This window comes from Lygodium microphyllum, unplaced genomic scaffold, assembly GCF_053477565.2.
Source record: "Lygodium microphyllum isolate KBCC unplaced genomic scaffold, Lygodium_microphyllum_v1.1.10 scaffold_34, whole genome shotgun sequence".
NCBI classification, from domain to species: domain Eukaryota; kingdom Viridiplantae; phylum Streptophyta; class Polypodiopsida; order Schizaeales; family Lygodiaceae; genus Lygodium; species Lygodium microphyllum.
This window is the reverse complement of record NW_028229517.1, coordinates 499,592-525,714: the sequence shown is the minus strand read 5'-3', so window position 1 is coordinate 525,714 and position 26,123 is coordinate 499,592. Positions and strand designations below refer to the sequence as shown.

At 42.5% G+C, this 26,123-nt stretch overlaps 1 non-coding gene across 1 annotated transcript; it reads right to left on the bottom strand.

The window, feature by feature from the left end:
- Positions 1-8,642: 8,642 nt before the first annotated feature.
- Positions 8,643-8,710, bottom strand: LOC148009174 (small nucleolar RNA SNORD36). Its single transcript, XR_015689866.1, has one exon. It is a non-coding gene; the product is annotated as a small nucleolar RNA SNORD36 (small nucleolar RNA).
- Positions 8,711-26,123: the final 17,413 nt, after the last annotated feature.

Here is a 26,123-nt window from a genome sequence, read left to right as displayed (position 1 = left end):
TAAAAAAGGACATGGATCCACCTCCTTGGAATTATCTTCTGACTCCCCTAATGAGGCTACAGATGGAACATCAGCAGACGAAGATGGTGTCAAACAGATCCTTCCCAAGAAAACAGTGTCACATTCCTTAATAGTGGATACTGTAAGCCGACTTCCAAAAGATACAAAGCCATTATCAATGGGTGAATACTTCCTGCCTGAACCAGGAATGACTTCTGAAATCACTTCTGACAGTGAGATAGAAGCATGGATGTACTGTTCTCCCTGTTACATGGCCATAGCAGAAACAGAGACAGAGACAGGAGAGGAACCAAAGAATCTGTTCTTCTGTTACAGAGCTCCTACAGAAACAGAAGCAGAAGCAGAAGCAGAAGCAGAAACAGAAGCAGAAACAGAGACAGAAGAGGTTGGGTTTGATATGGACGAAGAAGATTATGAAAGTGAAATGGAAGGGTCTATCCCACCTAAAGAGGATATATTTGAAGAAGAAGTTCCAGAAGTATCAGAAACAGACGACCTCATGCTATGGGACAGAATGGTGATGGTACCATTTGGTCTGGTAAATGGATCTTCTCATATGAAAAACCTGTATAAAAGATGGATTCAGAAGAACAAGCCGTCTTTTAGCAGTGGTTCATGCCGTCTTAACCCATCCTTGCCAAAGAAAGATGATGATGATGCACCGTGCCAACAAGCACTAGTTCCACTAATCCAACAGGCATCAGAAGGTCCCTGTTATGTGACGTTCCTGGATGTATCATCAGAAGATGAGTCTTCAAGCCAAGAGGTAATTACTTTTGAAACCAAATCCGGAACAGCTTTAATCCCATTCCAATATCTTAAAGAGCAACCTAAGTCTCCACCAAAAGAAGAAATTGGTTCTAGTGGGACATCAGAAGAGGACACCACTCCCTTGAAGGAGTCGGATCTGTATCCAGAAGCATTCCGTGGAACCTTCATCCGTGAAGTAGAAGGTGAAAGGCAGTTAACCTTTGTGGATGCTGAAGGCACTGAACGCCACTTGAAGGTGGGTAGCAGTCTCCCAGAAGAGGAGTTGTCAACCTTGTACAACTTGTTGAAATAAAATTTGGACGTGTTTGCATGGTCTTACAAAGACCTAAAGGGGATTGATCCCACAATATGTTAACATCATATTGACTTGGAGCCTGATGCCAAGCCAGTACGGCAACGACAGAGGCGAATGAACCCGAATTATTCCACATTAGTGAAAGCGGAGCTGCTGAAGCTTCTAGAAGCCGAGTTCATCTATCTAGTGGCAAATAGTGAATGGGTTTCACCCATCATGGTTGTACCCAAGAAGAATGGCAAATTGCAAATATGTGTGGATTTCCGAAAGCTTAATTCCAAGACGAAGAAGGATCATTTTCCTATCCCTTTCACAGATCAACTGTTGGACACAGTGGCAGGACATGAGCTTTATTCCCTTCTGGATGGATTCAGTGGATACAATCAAGTGCAGATTGCAGAAGAAGACCAGTCCAAAACAACCTTCACCACAGAATGGGGGACCTACGCTTACCGGGTGATGCCATTTGGGCTCTGCAATGCCCCTACTACTTTCCAACGAGTCATGATGGCCGCATTTCAAAATCATCTGCATGACTTTATCGAGGTATATTTGGATGACTTCTGTGTCTATAGTTTGATCCGTGAACACTGGGAACACCTGGAACAATGCTTTGACCGATGTCGGGAGTATGGGATTTCCCTCAACCCCGACAAATGCATCTTTGGGGTCTCTTCTGGAGTTCTGTTGGGCCACATTGTCTCTGCACAAGGGATATCAACAGACCCTGCAAAGATTGAAAAGATCGCAGCTCTGGCAGCACCCACCAACCTCAAACAGTTGAGGGGATTCCTAGGCCATGTGGGTTACTACAGAAGGTTTATAGCCCATTTTGCGACAAAGGCAACTTCCTTGCACAAGCTTCTGAGGAAAGATGCAGAGTTCACTTGGACAGAGATGTGACAAAGCCTTTCACACTCTGAAGCAGTGTCTGATTGAGGCACCCATTCTGCAACCTCCTGATTGGACGAAAGAGTTCCATGTATACACTGATGCATCAATTGAAGGTTTAGGTGCTGTTCTCTGCCAGAAGGGCTCCTCGAAGCTGAATCAACCGATCTATTATGCAAGCCGAAAAGTCACTGATAGGGAACGGAACTATACAGTGACCGAGCTGGAGTGCTTGGCAATGGTGTTTGCCCTAGAGAAGTTTCGCCATTACCTCCTATCTACCCACTTTAAATTTTATGTGGATCATGAGGCCCTATTCTTCTTGATGAACAAAGCGGATGTGAAAGGACGAATGATGAGATGGCTCCTTTTATTCCAGGAGTTTGACTTTGAGGTGATTACTAAGCCTGGTCGTTCCCATGTTCTGGCTGATCATCTGTCGCGTATCCCACAAATTGCAGACGAGGAGCAAGATGATCCAGACCTCCCTGATGCTTCCCTATTCTTGGTAGAAACTGTAACTCCCTGGTATGCAGACATTGCCAATCTGCTGGCAACCCAACAGTACCCTCCTGGTATTTCTAGTCGGGAAAGGAAGAAGCTCATGCTAGAATCAACCCCCTACACCTTGCTAGGCGGTGCACTGTACAAGAAAGGCAAAGATGAAGTGCTCAGAAGATGTGTTGCAGGAGAAGATATTGGGATTGTTCTGAAGGCTTGCCACGACGAGCCATGTGGAGGTCACTTTGCAGGAGAAGCTACAGCTAGGAAGGCTCTGCTAGCAGGATATTGGTGGCCTACAATTCACAAAGATTCCTATGATTACTGTAAAAGATGTGATGCTTGTCAAAGAATGGGGAAACCCACGAAGACAAGTGCCATGCTACTGCAACCTATCCTTCCTTTGAAGCCGTTTGAGAAGTGGGGTATTGACTTCGTAGGTCCGATCGATCCTCCTACCAGAAGGAAACAGAACCGATACATCCTCGTATGTACAGATTATGTCACAAAGTGGTGTGAAGCTAAAGCCCTCAAGCGGGACGATGGTAACAGCGTGGCCATGTTCATGTACGAGAATATCATCACCCGTTTTGGTAGTCCCTTAGAGCTGGTAAGTGACAGAGGCACTCATTTCCTCAACAAAGTCATGGAAGAATTGACAGAGTTGTATAAGATCCGCCATCGCAAGTCCACTCCTTATTACCCCAGAGCCAACGGCCAAGTCGAAGTCACGAATCACATCCTCTGCTAATGGCTCCTAAGAAAAAGTCGAGAGGAGCGCACGCAGGAGCTTCCACCCAAAGTACGAGAGTGGACAACGCCCCGATTTTGAATGCCCAGGTTTCGAAAAATATTCCCACATGAAAAGGATGCATAAAGCATGTTTTAATTCACATAGGAAACTTAAATGCATTGGAAAATTTATATACTCGCTCGATTTACAAAGCGTAGTTGCATGATGAGTACTTGCATTTTCTTGCACTTCCATGGTCAAGGACAGTCGCATTTTTGAACGTATGATGCATAAGTTAAAAGATGAATTTGTGCAATGGCATCCTTGTTGCATCATAGGGCATATAACACATAATGCACTTACATAATAAATTCCTGGCGGTGACTCGTGTATAAGATAATCGTAGACGGCCACTAGATGATGTCTAAATAGTTGCAATGAAAGGAAAAGATTTATGAACTTTGACAATAAAATAGATATTATCCAATTCACATGCAATGAATAGTTACAATTTAGATTGAGTTAAGTGATAAAGGAATGATTAAAACAATGACGTATTCATTGGCATCTGGTCATGAAAGAATGTTGCATCCATGCATAGAGTTCTGCTATCAAAATTCGCAATTGGGAAAGGATGCACCTTCATTAAATTACAATAGCTTTGAATTTGCTGCATAAATGAAGGATTTATAGGAATTAGTTCTAATGACAACTAATACTGTTTAGGGCAAGGAAAAGAAAGATAATTGTAGATCCTATAGTTGCATAAAGGCAAACGGTCTATGGCCTTGAAATTGCATATTCGCATGGAATGTTACATCTCATGCATCTTGCAACTACTTCCATCTTTTAAGGAAAGTCCTTGTAAACTTTAGAGGGAAATATTTGCATCCCTAAGGGAAGGATCATCCTTAATTGTAAGACAATTAGATCAATTAGGTAAATCGCATGTAAATGTGTAACTCACATGAGTTTCATAAAGGTGTGAATAGTTAGCGTACGATGATCGCCCCAATGTGCTAGGTTAGGTTAAGTCATGTTAAAATTCTGCTTAGTATCGCACTTAGGATGCGGATTTAGTATTTCCAATCTTAAAGCTCCTACCCACATTCATGAAATGTTAGGATTATCTAAAGGCCTATGTAAGAATGATCTAGGGTTCTCACCCTAAGGATCAGTTGTCCAAAATACTAGTATTCCACAAGGAATTTAGGGACCCTAGGGCCAAAAGATTATCAGCCTAGTAGCGTTAGGATTTTTGGATTGGGTCAATAAGACTCCCAAGCCCTATATCTTGATCAAAGGTATTCTTGATCAAGGAATACCGTATGATGAGAAAAGTAATCCCACAAGTTAGGTGCTGACACCTATCTCGTGCAACATGCTTGCAAGGGTCTATGCTCTTGTGACTAAATCACAAGCTAGTACCGCTACACCTTAGACCAAGGTTGGCGAGTTCTAATTACAAATTAGCTTCTCTGAGATTTGAGTAGTTGTCCTACTACAACACTCCCTCTTGGGAACTGTCTTGTCAAGTTTAGGGCAGTGGTGATTTGCCAAGAAGTAATTTGACCAACCAACTTAGGACGATGGGGTTGTCTAGGATTTATTGACTATAATATAAGGAAACCTAAGGTAGTGACAATTTGGGTCAACAAGGTATAAACCCTAACCCAAGGAAAAAGGGTAAACAAGCAACTCAACTTACGAAACCCTTGGGATCTTGCCAAGTTGCGAATGATCCAGGATCGAATGTTGGAAGTATCTGGGGAGAAGGAATTACACCTTAGCAGTTGGCCGTACGGACGACCATTGGAATGCTCGTGATTGTACACTTAGGTGCAGTGTTTGTACTTCTTTGGTCAAGGAACTAATTCAGGAAAGGCAACTAATGCTTCAGGTTAAAAGCCTGGAGGGAGAGGCAGTATCAGTTATCTCCGACTGTCTGCATGACCCTATCCAAGGGGGTTGTCAGCCGCGCCGGGTAAGTGGACCAAACCCTTCGTGAGAGGTCTCTCCGTGGATGCTACTTGGAGTAGGAGGACGCTTGGGTGCCAAGGGAGGCTCTGGCCGTAAATTCCTTGCTTCCGAATCCTGCACAAGAGGCCGACGTGACTCGAGATGGGATCTCGAGGCCCGCATACTATTCAGCGGCGGGCGAAACTTGGAATTGCGATCCGTGAGGATTGCTGGGATAGCCTTCGGGCAGGTTATTTGATGTATTCCAAAGACTATGATAAATAAAGATCAAATGTTGAAAATGAACTTGCTTGACATTGTTTTTCTGTGTCAGTGCTTAAGTTACGTGAAGGAACCAGTGTTTCATTGGTTAATTAAGGAAGTTGTTTTTGCTTGTCAAACTAAATGTGATAGGTAATTAGATAACTAAGCAACCTGAGAAAAGTGCGGTGGATGTGACTCTGGGTCCATCCTACATAAGGGTGGTCCCGATTGTCTGGGAACTTTTCTCAAGGAATTGACAGTGAGGTGACAATGACCTAGAATCTATAGAGCTAGAGTCCCGATTTATGCTGTTTTAGGGGAATAGAATGGGACTGTGCCTTATGGGCAGAGAGGTCGAGCTTCGCATCCCTCTCGTTTCCCATTCTCCTTGAACCAAGTGCAGTATAAATCCGCTTCGACCCTGATGTTTCTGCGCAAAGTGGTTTGTTTGGGGCTCGATGCTAGCTACTTCTTAGAAACTTGACTATTAGGAAAAACCTAATTTAGGTCAATCCTAAGTGGGGAACGGTGAGATGCTTCCACTTCATGTGGCAGACTCGGGAAGACCTTGATCGCAAACCCTGTGACATTCCTTGTGAGTGCCGGGCGGCACTTTCTAGATTCTCTTCTCGATGGGCTGCTAAGACGTGTCCTACAAGTGGACAGGGGGACACGTTACAAAAAATCTTCATAAAAAACTTGATTTTGGTCATTTCCACAATTGACAATAAGCTTCAAATTTTGAGTTTTCTCAGCATAAGAATTATATTTCAACATTTCAATAGACATAAGAAGATTAGTGTTTATCAACATTGAATGAGTATAAAAAAGATACTATCTTTTTCTTGAATCTCCAAGTAGAATCTTGATGTTGAAGCACTTGCTTGTTGATTTGTTGTGATTTTCTTGCTAGATACTAAATTTTACAGAAGGTTAGAGTGGCATTGACAAGCTTGAGTTAAAGGAAGTAAGAGATTGAAGTGAAAGATGAGCTTGAATCTTGAGTGGCTATGGAGTCCATAGATAGGGTTTTTGAACCCAACTGATTTTTTTGTCTGCTGTAGCTCATGGGACGGATCATTTGGTGTAATATTTAATAAGAAGGAAGCTTGAGTAGTGGGCTTTCAAATCCCTATGCTTAGAGTGGATGTCACAACACGTAGACATAGATCCAGCCATACGAGGGCACGTAGGCACAACTAGGAGAGCAACCACAATTTTTGCCAATGTTGAAGCTATAGACTACCAATGTCTATGTTTGAAGTACCAGCAGGAAGTGGCTTGAGTAGAGGAATATATCTCCAGAAGGAATCACTAGAAGATATGGCCTGTAGAGAGAGATCTAGAAGCTCGAAGGTGGGTAGGTGCAGTCTAGCTATGGTTGCCACAGGGTGGAAGATGAAGATGAAGTTGAAGATGGAGTCATGAGCTGGATCTGAGCTGGAAAGAGATGACTAGAGGTGAAGAGAGACTAGAGAAGTAATGTATGGAGCTATGCCATGCTCAACTGAGCTCTGATACCATGTTAAGGCCACGGATCTAGAGCATGGTAGGAGCTATGGAGGATGGAAGATGAATACACAACTCATGGTGACATAGACTTAGGTAGACTAATTGTTACATGAGTGAATTAGGTTCCAAGATGGAAGCTTGGACTCATCAACACATTCTTGTGTAAGATGGATAATGACATTGACAATGACTCAAACTGATAGTTCCATTACATTGAAATGAGTGTCAACAAGTACATGCCTTTATAGCTTTTGGATAGTACCATTGTACCTCACTCTGCTTATGGGATTTTGTCATCTCTTCCTAAAGCATACATCATATGTATATCTTCCAGCCTCTTTTGGACACACATCAAGAATCATTTTCTATTCTCAACATTCCTTAAGTAAAGACACCAAGTGTATAGAGAGCACATGGTAATGTAAAGGCTCCATTAATTAATCAAGTAGTACGCAAGAATAGCAAGGTCACATACCCTATTAAAAGATTTGGTTTTGAAGGTTATATAGCTCACAAGTATGCTTATATGGAGCCCCGAGAGGAACACCAAGGAAAAGGGAATTCTCTTGCAAGAAAATCTATCTTGTAACATCAACAAGCTTGTTTATCATGTTTCATATGATCACAATGAAGAAAAGAACACCAGGCAAAACAAATCTTCATACAGCATCATGTAGATCTCCCACGGTTTTGATAGAATCAACCATATTCTTCAATATCTTCACAAAATCCATCAATAGAACAAAGAAAGCAAAGAAGTACACCATCTTTGAATGGAAATACATCACATAGTATTCATCTTCAATATCTTCATAGTCTTCTCTCTCAATCTCTCATATACAATCACTCTGTTCTTGCAGAATTGGCTATCTCTGACTCTCTCTCTCTCTCTCCATCAATAATACATCATATCCTCACTACAATCTCTCAAATCACTCTCAATAATCACTCTTAGGTCGTGGATACCCCTCCCAAGAGGTATGTCTGATATGAAGAGTCACCAGAGCCACTACAGTGTCCTTTCATAGCTCACTACTGTCACTTCACTCTAGTCTTCACTTGAGTCTTCAGCAGCTACTTCTTCCACTTCTTTCAGCTCTTTTGCACTTGTATTCACCTCTTTCCAAGGCTAGAAAACTTTCCCAAAGTCACACATACATTCCACAGAACACTTACAGAAGCATACAGAACAGTCTACAGAACAGTACCAGAACAGCTACAGTACAGAACAGAACAGAAACAGAACAGAAGCAGAAGCTCTACAGAAAACCTACAGAAGGTTACAGAAGGTCATCAAAACCTCATAACTCATTCTCAAATCATTCCAAACTCTCACAAACCATTCAATAAGCTTTCACAATATCTCATTCTTCATCAATCAATACTCCATCCCTCTTCACAGAAGATAATCAGAACAAAACAGACCAAAACAGAACAAAACAGAAGGTATATAGAACCATTCAGAACCTATCAGAACATCACAGAACCACCAACAAACATCATGATCTTCCAAAACACAATCAATATCATCCAAAAAATTCTCAAACCACTTCCAAATCAATCAATCATCTCATAAAATCAACCATTCAGCTCTCAAAAACAACAAAAATCAGCCAAAAAACAAGTCATTTCAACACTCAACATATCCCCACACTTAATAAGGAAGCGTCCTCGCAACCCAAGAAAAAGGGAATACAAGTTCAGGGAAAAGCTCAACTTTGATCTTCAATATATTCTCAAAAAAAATCCATCCACCACGACCCCAACTTATAACCTGTTTCTGATAGAAAAATACAAAGAAAGGAAAACTCTTGATACATTAACACTTCTTATCAAACTAAAAAAAAATCACAACAAATTTGTAAAGGATATAAGAGTTTACTTCTTCCTCATCAGCATCAGCTTCAACTCTCCAACCACGACCCCATCACCACAATTTTCCAAAACGTAGCTCGTATACGAAATCCAATAGGAAACCACCACATTCGTTTGACATAAATGAACTCACAACACAAACACTAATACACAACACAACCATTTGAATGACTCCTTCAAAAAGAGAGTTTTGCATTAAAAAGCTTCCATTATACATTGGAAAGGTATCAATGAAGATGATCCCTCTTAAAAGATTGATGTTGTCGGAATCGATCCATAGATAAGGATTCATCTACAAAGTTTTTAGGAGGATTTTGAAAAAATTGAAGACAGCACATCCTTTCCAACAGGACCAGGTATCTGCTAGGCAAACAGAGGGCATGAAAATACAGTATTTCCAACTGTTGGGAATCAATGCTAACATTGACATTCATGCACAACTTTGGAATAGGCTTGGAATCAGTATGAGAGTGCCTATGCATATACGCCAGGTACCAAGCAAAGTGAGCAGTTAATCTCACTGAGGGATCGGCAGACTGTGAATACTGCTGGGCAAAATGAACATAATTCTGATAAGCTTGACTGGAAGCTGTCCATTCTCCTGGAATTACTGGCCAATTAATCTGCGGTCCTGTAAGGCAATCATCCGAACTCCATCCCCTTCTTCTGGAAATCTAATTATCAAACCCGTCACAGTCACTAACCAACTAAGGTGGTTGAGATATAGAAGTGTTAGGAGAGGGTAGTGGAATAAGGGAAAGTGGATGAAGGGAAGGATAGGAAAAATCATAAAAGGAAGAAAAGGTTAAAGAAGGAGTGGCAGAAATTTGTAAGGAATCACTAAGGAACGGTGTTAACTGATAAATAGGAAATGTGGAGGGTACATTTATGGAAGGAGAAGGACAGGGTGGAGAAAGGGAAAATACCCTATCCTCAATAAAGGAACAATAAGTGAAAATAGGAATTTGAGGGAAAGATGAAGGTTGGAAAAGAAGGGGTAAAATTATTGTGGAATTAGACTGACAAAGGGAAAGATATATAGCATAGCGGTGAGCCATTTGTTGGTAATAGAGGAGGGTAGAAAAAGAAGGTCCCAGAAGAGATCGTCTATGATAGGCATCAAAGAAGGTAGGATCAAATGGATTATGTTTGGAAAGATAGGCTAAGAGATCCATCCTCAGTTGGTTAGTACTCTGGGAAAAGGTAGGAGCTGTGTTTTGTCTTTGATTTAGGACCACCGAATCAATCATGGGATGCCACGAATTATCCTGACAATCAGCTACTTTGGAGGAATAACTTTGGAACATGTCAGCTATGCGCAACTCCAAATGATTGACATACAAAACAGCCTGTAAGACCACATCCCCCACATACCATGCCATATCTACCTCATCTGGAATTAACAAATCTCCTCGGAGATACATGTACGACATCAACATGGTATCTGGCGTGACAGAATCTTCAAAGACCATTCTGACTACCTCTGTCAACAACTCAGCAGACCAAGCCCCACTCCAGCCATCCTCTGGAAAAGGTAAATCCATCGTGGAAAGCTTCATATAGAAAACCAACTTCTGTAAGTGGTAGTGGGCAAAGAAAGAATGGTCTGGTAAGACATATTCCTGAAACTGCTCAAAGGTAGACCATAACAAGTCCATTCTGGACTGCAATCTTTCCACTTTATCTTGGAATAGAGGGCACAAAGTAGCCTGTCTCTGAAGAGCAGCCAAGTCCTGCTGTGAAAGAGAAGGAATTAATGGAACAGGAGGGCTTGGAGGAACAGAGCGGGACTTTGCAAGCTGATCTTGCAATTGCTGGATTTGGGAGGCTTGGTTGGCCACTGTGTCATTAGCCATCTGTAAAGCTGAAAGATTGTCATCTAAGATAGCTTGGAATTCCTGTGCTTCTCGGGACATCCGCTCCTTCTCCGCTGAAAGGCTAGTAACCTGTGACTGAGCCTCGAGTAACTGGGTCTTCAAAGAAGAAATCTCATCGCTTTGGGTGGCAACCAGTTGGGTTTGTTATTCCATTTGCTTAAATAAATGTGCTAGGGTATCCTTAGCAGAAGCTAACTCAGATGTTGCCTTATGCAACTGGTCTTTGGACTGCATGAGCTCTTCATAGAAAGATGCGTACAGCTGTTGAACACAGGCTGTCACTGACAACTCAATGGAGCTTTGAATATCATTGCAGAGGAAAGGAATGGCATCTCCTGAGACGAGACTGTTCAGGGAAGGAACTGAGATCGCCAAGGATCCTTCTCAATGTGCTCGGAACAGGTTATTACAAGTGAGATACCCAAGGAGTTCACTACCAGAGGTAGCAGGGATAGGCACTGAGGGAAGTACAGAAGGAGCTTTATCCGCTACCCTCTTCAAGCGTTTGCGCTGGATGACCAGGGGAGGCGGAGAATCATCATCCTCTATGTCAATGGGTTCTGACTCTTCTGAAGGTGGTGGAGGAGGTACTGGATCTGATGGAGGAGGTGGAGGCACAGTCTTCTGTAAACCTGAATAGGTCAAGAAGGCAGACAAATATGATCCATATGTAACATTGGTAACATTACCCCTGGTGACTTTAACAAAATGCTGATCCATTTTAGTGAGGAGGTATGTGCTCCAATCAATAGCAACTCCTTTCAGCACCATCCTGGAAGCTGTAAAAAGCTCTTTGGACAAATAATGGGATGGCGTTTTGGCAGGCATAAATCTGTCTTGAAGGAACTGACACATCGTCTTCCATACGGAATCAGTAATCATAGAAAAGGAAACTCCTGAAGAGTTTATCACCTTCTTAACATCAAGGATTTCCCTTGTTTGCTTCTGCAACAGCTTGAGAATCTCGTCATTAGAGAAGAGCTGACGAGTGGTCACAAAAGGTTCACCTTTGAAGGGAAGAGACAGAGCCTTCCCTAAGCCTCGAGGTGTCAAAGTCATAGACATTCCTTGGACTAATCCTGTCTTCTTGCTGTAAGAGGCCAGGAACTCATCACATAACGACGGATCCTCTGGAAGCAATGGAAAAGGAGTGGCCACAAAAGCAGCAAGTCCCGCCTTCGTGAGAGGCTCAAAAGTAAGTAGGGAAGAGTAATCCCTACTAACTAATGGGACGTACTGGATAGGGGGAGGAGCATGAGAAGGTGCCATTCAGATGGTTACACACACACCACAAACACAGACAATCAAGGAGAATGCCTGCAAAGCAACAGACAAAAACCAAGGATAAGAGAATTACCAAATAAGAAAACGTGACTCGACCAACTAACCCCAAGCAAACCACATCCTAGAAAAAATTTGACATGACCTTGAGACAAATGCGATCGAAAGCTTCATGCGATGCATCAGACAAACACCCAGAACCCCGTATCAGGCAACAAAAGAAAAAAAACTGCATATCGTACCCGTAACCGTAACTAAGATAGGAAACCAAAATAAGACCACATCCGACACATATCAAAACTATATCTGTGATAAACCAAGATTGGACCATGGAAAATAACACTAATGACTGCGCATACCCATCCCTCGAAACGGTTCATTAAAAAGGGGAAGTAAGTGCAGTGAGGGGGGAATTAATTTAATGAAGGGTTGATTTTAATCAATTAGTAAAAATGGGTGAATTTTTATTAGGTGATAAACCTTAGCAAGAAAACGGCAGTTCCTTACTAGAAATTTAATTACCAATTATTAGGTGAAGCGGTGCAGTTATGCGATTCCCGGACTTTGATTCCCGACTGGGTCTCTAAATGCAATTCATTGATTACAAATTAAGGTGATGTGAAGCGCTTTTTTGCCAGCGCGTGCTCATGTGACGGCTGGTTTATTTTAATTAAAATTTTAAAGTGCCTCTGTAGCGCACGTAGCGCGTGCTAAGTGAACGACTGGTTTATTTTAATTAAAAAGAATGTGTGTTTAACGCGAATGCGCGTGGAAACTGTGGGTGAATTAAAGGGTTCATTTTAACAATTAATTTGTGATTAAGGGGGAAAATGAAAATAAATAAAGCACATAAAATAAATACTTGGAAGGGGTGTGTATGTAATGCAGAAATGCGCACGGAAGAGTCTCCCAAAAGAAGTGAATCCAGTAAAGGAAAAGTAAAGATCACTGATGAAACAACAACGACAACACCTTAGCGGATGTGTGGATTTGATTGTTGTTGGTTTTGATTTTTTTTATTTTTATTTTTTTAGTTTTTATTTTTTTTAAGTTTTTTTGGTAGTTTTTTGTGTGTGTTAAGTTGTGATTATTTATGGTTGAATAAATGGAAAATGATGAAGGGAGGTGAGGGGAATTTTTGAGAATTTTTCTAGAATTTTCGTAGAATTTTGTACTATGTTTAAATGAATTTTCGACATTTATTGGCAATTGGGGGATTAATTAGGAAATATTGAATTTGCAGAAATTTTAGGGCAGGTAATTTCCAGCAGACAAACTCCCAAAAATTGGCAAAAAGCAAAAGGAATTTTGAGAAAATTTTCCGAATTTTTTTAATGAAAAAATTAAGTTAGAAATTAATTAAATCACATAAATCATGTTAATCAAATAAGTCAGTTAGAAATACGTCAGTTAAGTCTGGTTAGTGTGGGTAAGTCATGTTAGTCTAACTAAGTCAAGTCAAGTTAGATAAGTCAGGTTAGGTTAGTCAGGTTAGGTTAGTCAGGGTAGTAAACTAAGTTAGGTCTGTGGGGACTAACCTAAGGGGGGTTAGTGTAACTAGGCTACAGTTAGTTTAACTAGGGTAGGGTTAGTGTAACTAACTGAGGGTTAGAGTAACCTAACTAGGGTTAGTAAACTAACCTGACTATGGTTAGTTAGAACTAACCTAGCTAGGGTTAGGGTAGGGGTAGCTAACTAGGGTTAGGTGGTTAGTGGGTGGGGTTAGGTTAGGGTGAACTAACTAGGGTTAGGTTAGATTTAACACTAATTAAGTTAGTTACACTAAGTAAGTTAGTTAACACTAACCTGAGGGAGGAGGTGGAAGAGGAAGAGGAGGAGGAAGGGGAGGTGGATGGCGGCAGCGGGCGGTGGCACGCTGGCGAGGAGCGGCGGCGGGCGGCTGTCGACCGAGGCGGCGGGACGGAACGCTACGGCGGCGAGACGGGCGCTGGAGACGGGCGTTGGACGGCGGCGGTCTGGGGCACGACGGCGGCGATCTGGGCTAGAGACGGGCGTCGGACGACGGCGATCTGGGGCGCGACGGCGGCGGTCTGGGGCGCGACGGCAGCGATCTGGGCTGGAGGGAGAGGAAGGAGGGGAAGGAGAGGAGAGGAAGGAGGAGAAAAGGAGGAGGGGGGAAGATGGAGAAGCGGGTGGAGAGGGAGGAGGAGGGAAGGAGGAAGAAAGGGAGGGAGGGAATGGAGGAGGAGGGAGAGGGAGGAGGAGGGTAGGAGGAGAGGGAAGAGGAGGGTAGGAGGAGTACACAGGGAGAAGAGGGAGAGGGAGGGGGTTGGAGGGAAGGGGTCGGGCGGTTGGGGGGAAGGGGTGGGCAGGGTAGGTGGTCAGGGCCCAAGGGGGTGGAGGGTGGGTGGTCAGGGCCCAAGGGGGGTAGAGGGTGGGCCAAGGGTGTTAGGCAGGGCCCAAGGGTGCATACCCCCGTCCCGCGCACGTGCGCGGGGCGGGGTAAAAAAATTTGCCGTGACGGGATTGAAATGACGCTGGGATGATGGTACGGGTTATGTGGACACGACCGGGGCGCGTGGAGACTCGTAAAATCGAAAAAGGATGCGTTCACGCGCAAAACGGGCGCGCGAATACACGTAAAAATAAAGAAAAATTAATAACTCCCAATCCGGACGTCAAAAAGAAATAGCGTAAAAACAAAAAGTGGGCAGGACGGTAGGCGAAAAACAAGGAAAATACGGGACGGGGGTTTCGGGGGGGGGGAAGGGCGGTCACGTGCAAAAAACACAAAAAACGAACCAAAAAACGCAATTAAAAATTAATATCGAAAAATCCATGCATCGGGATGAGGTAAAGAAAAAAGGACAACTGTGCAGAAAGATGTGCTCGACAATTCTATCACATCAAAACATAATTCCGACGGAGATAAGACGCGTTCACATGGGAAAAACCCAAAAAATAACCCTGAAAATGGGATCGGAAATTAATATCGGACGAACCGTTCACCGGAAAGACATGCAGTAAGAAGGAAAAATGTCCGCAAGAAGGAGTGACACAGTGTTATCACGTTAAACCGCAGTTCCGGTGGAAGGAGGAAGGGTTCATATGCGAAAAACTCCAAAAATACGCCCGAAAACTCATTTAAAAATTAATAAGTAAAAATCCGAAAGTCGAAAAAGGGTGGAGGGAAAAGGAAAAAGGTGGGGGAAGGCACAGGGGACACGGCTGTCAAATCAAATTGGAATTCCGATGCAAACAGGGCAGGTTCACATGGAAAAATATAAAAAAATACGCACGAAAAAGTCGTAAAAACCTGAAAAATTTATAATGGACAAACCGTGTATCAAAATGGCTTGGAGGAAAAAGGAAAAATGTCAGGGGAAAAGTGGTTGGTAGGGCTATGACATCAGATCACGGTTCCAAAGCAAGAAAAGTGCGTTCACATGGAAAACCGGCTAAATTGCGCAAAATGCTTCAAAAATTAATAACTTGAAAACCGTGCACCGGAACAAAGGTAGGTAAAAAGGAAAAATGGTCAGCTCAATGGGGGGAAACAGGGCTATAAGGTTGGATTGGGACTTTGGTGAACGTAGGATGCATTCATATAGTAGGACCTCAAAATCAAGGAATGAAGGAAAACTGCAGGGGAACAGCCCCAAGGGTGGGTGGAACATAAACGGGTGGGTGGAAAGGGATCCCATGAAGGTAAAAACAAGGCAAAGCATTCATGCATGAACAGGTTGAGGCATATGCAGGGGATATACAATGTAGACCCGCAGGGACGCGTCCCCACACTTAAGACCTTAACGGATAGGGTTAACCGAGCAACAGGGACCTAGGACCACGCCATAGACCATCCACTAACGTCCCCACACTTAAAACATGAACGTCACGAAGAACCCAAAGTGTAGGGTTAGAAAAACTTGGCCCATTTTGTCAAAAAGCAAGGTTGAGTGTCGATGGCACATCCAGTGTTGTTGTCGGCGCTGGAGGGACCAAGGCATCTTCTCGGCACACGTCCGTCATGGAAGGGACCACGCGGCAGCACCTAGGGAGGTAGCTGATGGAAGGAATCGCAGGAAATTTGTCGATGATGAGGGATACTACACTCAACTCACAATCACTCAAACGAAATGAAAGGACAGTCACTCGCCCCATGACTAATATCACTCGAGGAAGCATGATTAAAACCCATATCTCATACCCGGTTGAGGAATCGACAAGGGGGAATGGTGCAGAAGGAGTATGCCAGGGTGCACAGTTGATGGTGCAGTAGTGCGTCCAACCAGTCTGGCATAGGTGCAAGGAGGAAGGCAAGGGAGCCTTACAGTGCAGTGTATAGAACAGGGTGATGTGTCTTGTGATGACGGTAAAGACCCATCCCGTGGGTGCACAGGGAAAGTGGAACATACCTGACTCCAAGTATCGTAACGTCCCTCAAACGCACCTCTCGGTAAGTGATTGAAGAAACTCCAGTCAAACTCAACCCACCCTCTGTCTCACTCTCTGTTGATAGATACAGAAGGGCAGCCTTTTCTTGAAACCCATTGATGTAATCCTCACGGTCACTTGTGCAAAGGTTGTATGCCTTGTGCGCATTTGATGGTGCAACTGTGCATCCCGCCCTGTGCCGGCATACAGTGCAAGAAGGAAGGCAAGGGAGCCTTATGGTGCAGTGCACAGAAAAAAATTGTGCTTTGTGCATTGAGAGGCCCATTCCGTGCGTGCAACACTTCATTCACACTTCTCACCTCTCATTTGATTTGAAGGGAAAAGACTGGTCTCTCGCCCCACCCTCTGTCTCACTCGTTGTTGATAGATACAGAGGGCAACCGTACTCACTTCCCCATCCGGTTAGGATGAAAGCTCACGTCACTCTATTGTTTGTCGATGAAGATCGCAGCATCAATTATTAAAGAGGCGTACCCAGGGAGGTAGCCATCACATCGAATATTGTATTGGACAGGAACATGTCGTCTGCTGGAGGACAGGTAGTCACTTTGCAAAGAGACCCAGGACACAGCGTACCAAGGGAGGTAGCTTCGGAATTGGATCCTAGGGATATCAATTGATGAATCCATTTTCTGGACTGCGGGGTGTTACCACCTTTTCCACAGCCAGCTTCTTGCCCAAGGGTGTTTATCACCTTTTCTTGGAACGAGGCCTACTATTACAGGGAATTTCTTCCTTTTCTCTCATAACAGTTTTTTTTTTTTGTTGTTTTTTTCTTCTTTGTTTTTTTTTTCTCTTATTTTCCCCTATTCCCGAGGGTGTTTCCACCTTTTCTCGAAGAATAGGTCGGCATGACAGGGACCTAAGTCCTTTTCTCCCATGACCGATATGTTTTGTTTTTTTTTTCTTCTTTTTTTTTTCAATATTGAGCAAGGGAATGGTAGAAAGACCATTTGTCAGAACCCACCTCGCCACTGTCGCTGGTGGAAAATAGAGGATAAGAGATCAAGGCTGAAAGGGGGTTTTGAGGGGACAGAGGATTGCGTCCACCTCATCAGAAATGGCTGAAGAACGGCTATCAGAAGCAGCAGCATAAGAAGTACAGTGCCGCGCCAACGAGGGAAAGGATCAAGTGTCCGTAATTGTCAATATCCCCAAGGAGGGAAGTACTTCTTCAAGCGATATCCATTGATCAGAAAGGGATCATCAGAGGCATCAACGGTCTGTACTTGGACAGAACCATTAGGGTTGACGGCAAGTACCTTATAGGGGCCCATCCACCGCTGTTGAAGCTTGCCAGGAAACTTACCAAATCGTGAATCATAGGCTAGGACCAAATCACCTTCTTTGAACTCCTTGTGCTTGATGAAACTGTCATGGTAAGCCTTACGTCGGGCTTGCGTGGCTTCCATGCATTGTAGAGCCATCCTGCGAATTTCGTCCAGACATTCCAAGTGCAGGAGACGGCGTTGCAGTGAATCATCCTCCCCCAAACGCTCTTTGATAGCCACTCTCAAAGAGGGTAGTTCCAATTCAACAGGAAAAACAGCTTCTGTTCCATACACCAGCTGGAAGGGTGTCTGTCCTGTTGCTGCTTTATGGGATGTTCTATATGCCCAGAGGGCCTCTGTAAGTCGATCGTCCCAATCACGACGATGTGCGGCAATCGTTCTTGTCAGGACGAAGCAGATTTCAACTCAGCAAACTCTCCCTTGGCTCCCTTATGAGGTTCAAGGTTACTAATGCTCGAGATCTCCTTCCCTGCACAAGAAACAGGCCTTGCAAGACATGTTCTAGAAAAAACCCGGGAGCCGTAGGTGAACTTGGTCTAGAGAAGCTTCAATAGAAACTTCTCAAGCTTCTGGATAAACAGGGAGATGATGTGGAGACGTGATGGGGAGATGATTGGAGATGATGATGGAGAGAATGATGATGGAGATGAAGATGATGACGATGGTGATGGGGGCAGCAGCTTGGTGGCGTGAACATCCTGGCGGTGGCAGGAGATTGTTGGCAGGCAGCTCCTCACAACAGCGGGCGGCACAGGATAATCCCCCCTCAAGCTTGGGGAGGGGTGGTTCATATATAGGGTGAAGGTGGGGGGGTGGCCACACAAGTGGCAGGTTGCATGCCCTCCTCCCTCATGCCCCTCCACACTCCAACACATACTCCCTCTCCCCGCCATGCAGCTGGTGAAGGGGAGGGAGTTTGTAAAAAAATTTGCAAATAATTCATTATCATTTTTCCCTTGAAGGGGAGTTCCTGCGGTGGACTACGGTTTTGAGCCACGGTTTCTTATGCACAATGCGGGGCTAGTGTTTGTTAGTGCACGAGGATGGAGCACTTAGCCCAAAGTTTTTCTATTGTGGGAGATTACTTTGAATCGCTTTTGCACGGGATCTAGGTCCTTTAATATTTTGTTGTAGAAATATTACATTCTCTCCCCCTTAGAGGAATCGAGATGTCCTCATCTCGAGAAAATCTGGGGGTATTGTTGGTTGAGAGTACGTTTATCCATCCAGGTGGCATCCTCTTCAGGATAATCTTTCCACTGGATGAGGTATTCCCTCAAGATCATGGATCTCAAATGCCTCTCCTTAACATCTAGGATTCTGTCCGGCCATAGCTCAAGGACTCCTTGGCTAGGCATTACAATTTGTTGATCATTGAGCACATGACTACGGTTAGGCACATACTTTTTCAATAGGCTGATATAGAATACATTATGAACTTCTAGGTTTTCAAGGAGTTGAATTCTGTAATCATTAGGCCCTAGGCACTTGAGAATCTTGTAGGGTCCACAATACCTTGGACTTTTGGAAAACACCTAAGTAATCAGGTCTAATCATCCATTGGACAACATCAACATGATGATGCCGCTTTCTAGGCACACACACTAAGTGCTTAGTTATCTAATTAAGTCTTACCACATTGTTAAACATATAAAATCAGCTTCAATAATTATTTCTTTAAATAATGTTCATTGAATGCCTTCAACCACATACACAAAAACAATGAAAACCATCTTTTCAATACAATTTGAGTTTCATTCATATTTACTCACTCTGTAGCCTTGCATGCGAGACTTTAGCCACCATTGGGAATTCACCTCACTATTCGGTCTTTGTGATCCCATCTCGGGTCACTTCCTCACCCCTGTGCCCACTCTTCCTCTTGAGGTCTCTCTAGTAGTGTCATCTTTGATGAAATGAGTAGTTGGTATGCATCTAATGGTGATGCATTGGATGATGATGATGATCATGACACTCATATGCAAGTTGAAAAGCAAGAATCATGGACTCTTAGTGGACCAGAGACATCATCTGGCAGTCCTTGGTCTGGGAGACTAAGGAGTATCGCTACATCTTCAGGTGCATCTAGTAGCACTACAAGTCCCTATCTTAGGATTAGTTTGAGTATTACTACTAGGGCCCCACTGGTTCTTGATCACCTCAAGGGATGAACCTTTCTTGTATATTTGACCGCTTGTCTAGGTGGCACTCTAAACTTTAGATGAATATTAACGAGCCAAGTGTGAGCCGTGATGGCAAGACCTTGGGGAAGTATATACCATCTATGGTACTACCTCTTGTAGGTGAATTACACCTACTACATGTTAGCAAATCTGCACTATATCATGAAGTCTTATCAACTAAACTTTTGACATAAATCTTTTCCAAAAAATCCAAAAATATCCACATTCATCCATAGCCATAAATGGCATTAACTAGCCTTGAATATATTTTTCAAGTAGAAATTTGCAACTAGCCACCATAAATACGCTTCAAACATTTGAACCATAGAGTTCCAAAACCAATCCTAACCACGCAAAAATAGTTTCATTAATAGCTCTAACTAGAAAAATCATAGCCAATTTCAAACAACCAAAAAAATAACTTGAAGTCATAATTTTACTCTTAAAAAATAATTTGTAATTATAATTTCCTTTACACTATTTTCTACTCATGCTAGGATACATCTCTATCTTTATAGCAGTGTGTTCATGTACCTATGAGATTGAATATTACCTTATCTTGCATAATCATCATCAATGGAATTTCCATGCACATCATGGTATTATAATAGGTAACATTACTCCTATGTGCACACAACATTGCAAGATTCTATTCCCACAACAACAATCCTATGCATACACAACCATTGCATGACTCAGCTCATTTATTCATTCGCATACCAATGTATGATTCTATCTCAACAATGGGATTTCCATGCACATACTTCATTGCATTCCTCTAACATCATGGATTAAGATGCAACCTTCTCTTTCTATGTATTGTTTCCTCATCTTCAAGTTTTTCGTATTTATTTTTCTCTCCTATTCTTAGCAATTTGTGCTCACATAATTCCCCAACCTAGTTTAGTTTGGTCAAGTAAAAATTTTCTCTAGTATTTGTCACTACATTAATCTACCAACTCATTACCTAATTCTTAGGCCCAACATGTCTTCACTTTTTTCAATAAATAATTTGTCATTCCAACTAGTTATCAAACTTTGCTAAGTACGTGTGGTCATTTTCTTCTTCTTTTTGGACTCCCTTCTTTTCTCTAAATATTTAATGTTTCCTTATGCTGTTTGATGCTTCCTTATTTTTATTCTTATCCACATGCATGAATGTCATGCTTTTAATAGAACTTGTATGTTTCATTTCCTTACTTTGTTGCTTATGAGTTTATTAAGTCAATCCCACTATTTTATCTATTCCACTAATAATCTTATTTTAAGACTCTACTATTTTCTCTTGTTTACCTTTTCATTAATCTTAGTCATTGCTAGAAATATACTTTTGTACCTAATGCAACAATATCAAAATTGTAACGTCTATACATATACTATTCCATTTCTATTTTGCAATTCAATCTTTTTAAGGAGACAATTATATTTTCAACTAATTTTCTCAATCTTCATAACAAATCAATATGAGGAAAGAACCTACATGGCTCATAAGGGTTTAACACATGAAGCCACAATTATCTCTTACCTAGCCTACTTACATGTGTTCATGAATCTAATAACTCAATGCAATATAGTGAGGAAACTTATAAATACTTAGCATATCATCATCATTCACATCGACAAGCTATGATCCATGATCCATGCACCTACTCGCTTGCTTTCCTCCTTACTTCTATTTGTCAAGATTGTGGGAGAGAAGGAAGGAGTCTCACTTGTAGCTTTCTTGCTTGTACAATGGGGGAATACACACAAAGGTGGAGGCTGAAAACAATTTTCCTCTTCTTAGTTGTGTAAGCCAAAAGAACTCAAGTACATAGAAATAGAAGAACCCTATATATGGGTCTCAAACCAAACTCAACTAACTAAGATGGCATACTAACTGAGCCATGAACTAGAGTAGATAAGGATAGCTATCATCTAGCTATTATTCATGGGCGGTGTACCAACCGCATCTGTAACTGACAAGTCGGTGTTGAGATATCGAGCTCCACTCGTGATACGCCAGGGTGACCGTTGTGCATTTATGTCACCGACGTGTTAGTTGCAGATGCGGTTGGTACACCGCCCATGAATAATAGCTACATGATAGCTATCCTTATCTACTCTAGTTCGTGGCTCAGTTAGTATGCCACCTTAGTTAGTTGAGTTTGGTTTGAGACCCATATAGAGGGTTCTTCTATTTCTTTGTATTTGACTTCTTTTGGCTTACACAACTAAGAAGAGGAAAAACTGTTTTCAGCCTCCACCCTTGTGTGTCTTCCTCCATTGTGCAAGCAAGAAAGCTTCAAGCGAGACTCCTTCCTTCTCTCCCACAATCTTGACAGTCGGTGACATAAATGCACAACGATCACCCTGGCATATCATGAGTGGAGCTTGATATCTCAACACTCCCCCTCGAGCTCAATCCCAATTCTTGCACACCAAGCATGTCTCTGAACTTGCGCAGCTTCTCTGCGCCCAATGCCTTCGTAAATATGTCAGCTACCTGATCCTCTGTGCTGACATAAACTAGATCAATAAGACCTAGTAAACCCTCTCCCACACATAGTGATAATGCACCTCAATGTGCTTTGTTCTAGCATGATAGACCGGGTTATTTGCCAAGTGTATACTACTCATGTTGTCACAATAAATGACAACTGGCCCATCTATAGGCTGATGCATATCATAAAATAGCTTATGCAACCAAGCTACCTCACATGCAGCCATTGCTGCACCCCTGTACTCAGCCTCTGTGCTCGACAAGGCAACTGTAGGGTGTTTCTTGCTGCTCCAAGTGACTGCAGCACTCCCAAAAGAGAACACATATCCACTGGTAGATCGTCTATCAGAAATACTACCAGCCCAATCAACATCAGTGTATCCATGCAACTGTATCTGAATCCCAGTCTCATAAAATAGTCCATACTGCAATGTGGACTTCACATACCTGAGTATGTGTCTAGCCGCATCCAAATGCGGTTTCCTTGGAGCCTGCATAAACTGACTTACCAATCCAACAGCATAGCTCAAATCTGTCCTGGTAATAGTCATATAAATCAAACTTCCTACTATACGTCTGTACATAGTAGGGTCTTCCAGAAGCTCACCTGCATTTGCGCTCAGCTTCATATTCTGCTCCAAAGGAACTGAAATAGGCTTACAATCTGTCATCCCATATTTGGATAGCATGTCCAATCCATACTACCTCTGCAAGATCCATATCCCACTTGGTGATCTAATCACCTCAATGCCCAAGAAATAACGCAGCTCTCCCAAATCCTTTATCTCAAACTTTTGCTTCAATAGCATTTTCACATGAAGGATATCTTCATCATTGTCACCTATCATAATCAAATCATCAACATAAATGACAAGTAGCATAATATCTTTCTCTGTTTTTCTCACATAAAGTGAGAAATCTGCCTTGGAAATCTGAAAGCCAATAGTGACAAGATACTGTCCTATCTTGTCAGACCATGCTCTAGGTGCTTGCTTCAAGCCATACAAGGCTTTCTTCAACTTGCAAACAAACTCAGGATGAACATCATGCACATAACCTGGTGGCTGCTCCATATAGACCTCTTCTTGCAAATCACCATGCAAGAAGGCATTCTTTACATACATCTGATGTAAAGACCATCCCTTTGATGCAACCATAGCAATGATTGCTCTTATGGTTGCCATCCTTGCAACCGGACTGAATGTTTCTTCATAATCAATGCCATATGTTTGTGCATACCCGTTGACTACTAATCTTGCCTTGTATCTATTCATAGAACCATCTGCATTGTGTTTCACCTTATAAACCCACTTACAACCAATTGCATTCTTATCTTTAGGCAAAGGTACCAATTCCCATGTAGCATTTGCTTCCAAGGCATCCATTTCTTCATCCATGGCTTTCTCCCATTTTTCTTTTCCCATGGCTTGCTCAAAAGAAGTGGGTTCTGGTTCATGTATCACTTTGACCATATATGCATAGTGAATGGCTGTAAATCCATCATATTTCAGCCTATCCACAAGATACCTAGCTCTGGTAGACCTGCGCAAAGTAGGTTCACTCCCAGGTGCTCTCAAAATATCCTTGGTCTTTCTTACTCCAAGTGTAACAATAGAAGGAATACCCAACTCATCATCAATACTCTGTTCTGAGCCACTGGATTCACCATCCACATAAGAGTGACCTGCATTCACATCAAACATGGGCTGATCTATCTTCTCTTTTCCTTTTTATGATACCTGAATACCACTATCTGCATTGCTTTGAGAAGATTCTCCTGATCTCAATCTGCCTGTCCATGGCGAAGAATGTGAACCACTGCTAGAGGACGCTCCAGCTCCACTAGTATTTTGTGACTGCTGCTGTGAATTTTGTGCAGCATTACCATTTTGTGCATCCACATCATCAATCACATTTACTGGTTTATACCAGCTACTCATCTCATCAAAAACAACATCTCTGCTCACTGTAAACTTACGAGTAGAAGGGTTATAGCATCTATACCCTTTCTGCTGCTGCAGAGAGTAACCAATAAAGATGCACTTCTCAGCTTTTGGATCCAACTTGGATCTCAACTCATTTGGCACATGAACATAGGCAATGCAACCAAAAATCTTCAAATGAGAAATATCTGGTTTCCCACCAGTATACCTCTCCTCTGGAGTCATCCCATGTATTGCTGCAGTGGGAGTCCTGTTCATTATGTAGACTGCTATAGCAATTGCTTCAGCCCAGTAAAAATCTGGCAAGTCTTTTTCGTTGAGCATGGCATGAGATACCTCTCCAATATGCCTGTTTTTCCTTTTTGCAATTCCATTTTGTTGTGGGGTATGACTGCATGAATATTGCTGCTTTATGCCATGCTCCTGTAGGAACCTTGCAAACTCATTTGAGAGGTACTCTCCCCCTCTATCTGACCTTAGGCATTTTATTTGTAGGCCTGTTTCTTTTTCAACCATAGCTTTAAGAGTTTTGAAATGCCCAAAAAATCCTGCCTCTAGAGTTACCACGTCCTCCTCCATAGGACCGGTTTTCTTGAGTTTGCTGCATATTTTGATTTCTACCACAGCCTCCAAATCGGCCTCCTCTACCTCTGCCTCTACCTCTTCTAGCATTTGAGTAGAAGACAGCTTCTTTTGAAGTTTCTCCTGAAGAAGATGCACCACCATTTCTCTGCTCCTCAGAAATTAGAAGAGCAATCAACTCCTCAAAATCAGGAAATCTTTCATGGACGGAAATGGATGTTCGAAACTATGCATAATCCTTTCCTAGACCATTCAAGGTCACAGAAACTAAATCATCATCTTCCACTGGCGACCCAATGGAAGCAAGTGCATCTGCAATCTTCTTCACCTTCATGTGGTAGTCATTGATGCTCATATTTTCTCTTTGCACATTGTGCAACTCTTGCTTGAGCTGCATTTTCCTGGCTTGCATATTTGTGCTATACATTTCTAACAAAGTATCCCATGCCTCCTTTGGCGTACTTGCATCTTGAATATGCACAATCATAGAGTCTGAAATACTGATAGACAGCCAGTACATAACTTTCCTGGCTCTCTCATGCCATGCTTTAAATGCCTGCATTTGCTGTTGATTGGGAACATAAGGAAGAACTGGTTCTTCTTCATTTCCAGCAACGAATTCCCACTATTATTTTCCCATAAGGAAATTCGTCATTCTAAACTTCCATGCTTGGAAGTTGTTCTTGTCAAGCTTTTCAGTGACAATCTGTGAAAGAGAATTAGACGCCATTACAGAACACTGCAAAAAATTCTGTCACTGCAAAGAACACAGCTTTAACCTCACAAGGGCAAATTTGCAAAACTGACGAAAGTGGTATTTGACCACACAGTCACTTTCTAGTAACGATTTTGCATCAACAGGAAATAGGGATGATTCTGTAGCTCCCAATGTCTCTGCACACAAGCATACGATGCAATTTCTACGGTAACTTTTCACCAACATGTAGAATGGTGGTCGCACATCATAAAATTGGGCCTTTTCCTAAGTGCGTGCAGAAAACTTCCACCTCCAAAACAGGCCCCGAAATGGCCTTAAATAAAAAAAACAGAGCAACCAAGGGCTAAAGCCATCTCCCGTAGCATATATTGCCCTCTTGCTACACCGCGAAGGGCATCTCAATATGAGACAATGCACTCTTGCACTTTCCGGTTGTGCTACCTGCAGAGACTTGCTCCCAAAACAGAAAAATGAAAGCAACTCTAGTCCTCTTACCAGAACACCGCGAACTTGGTTTGCTTTCTTGA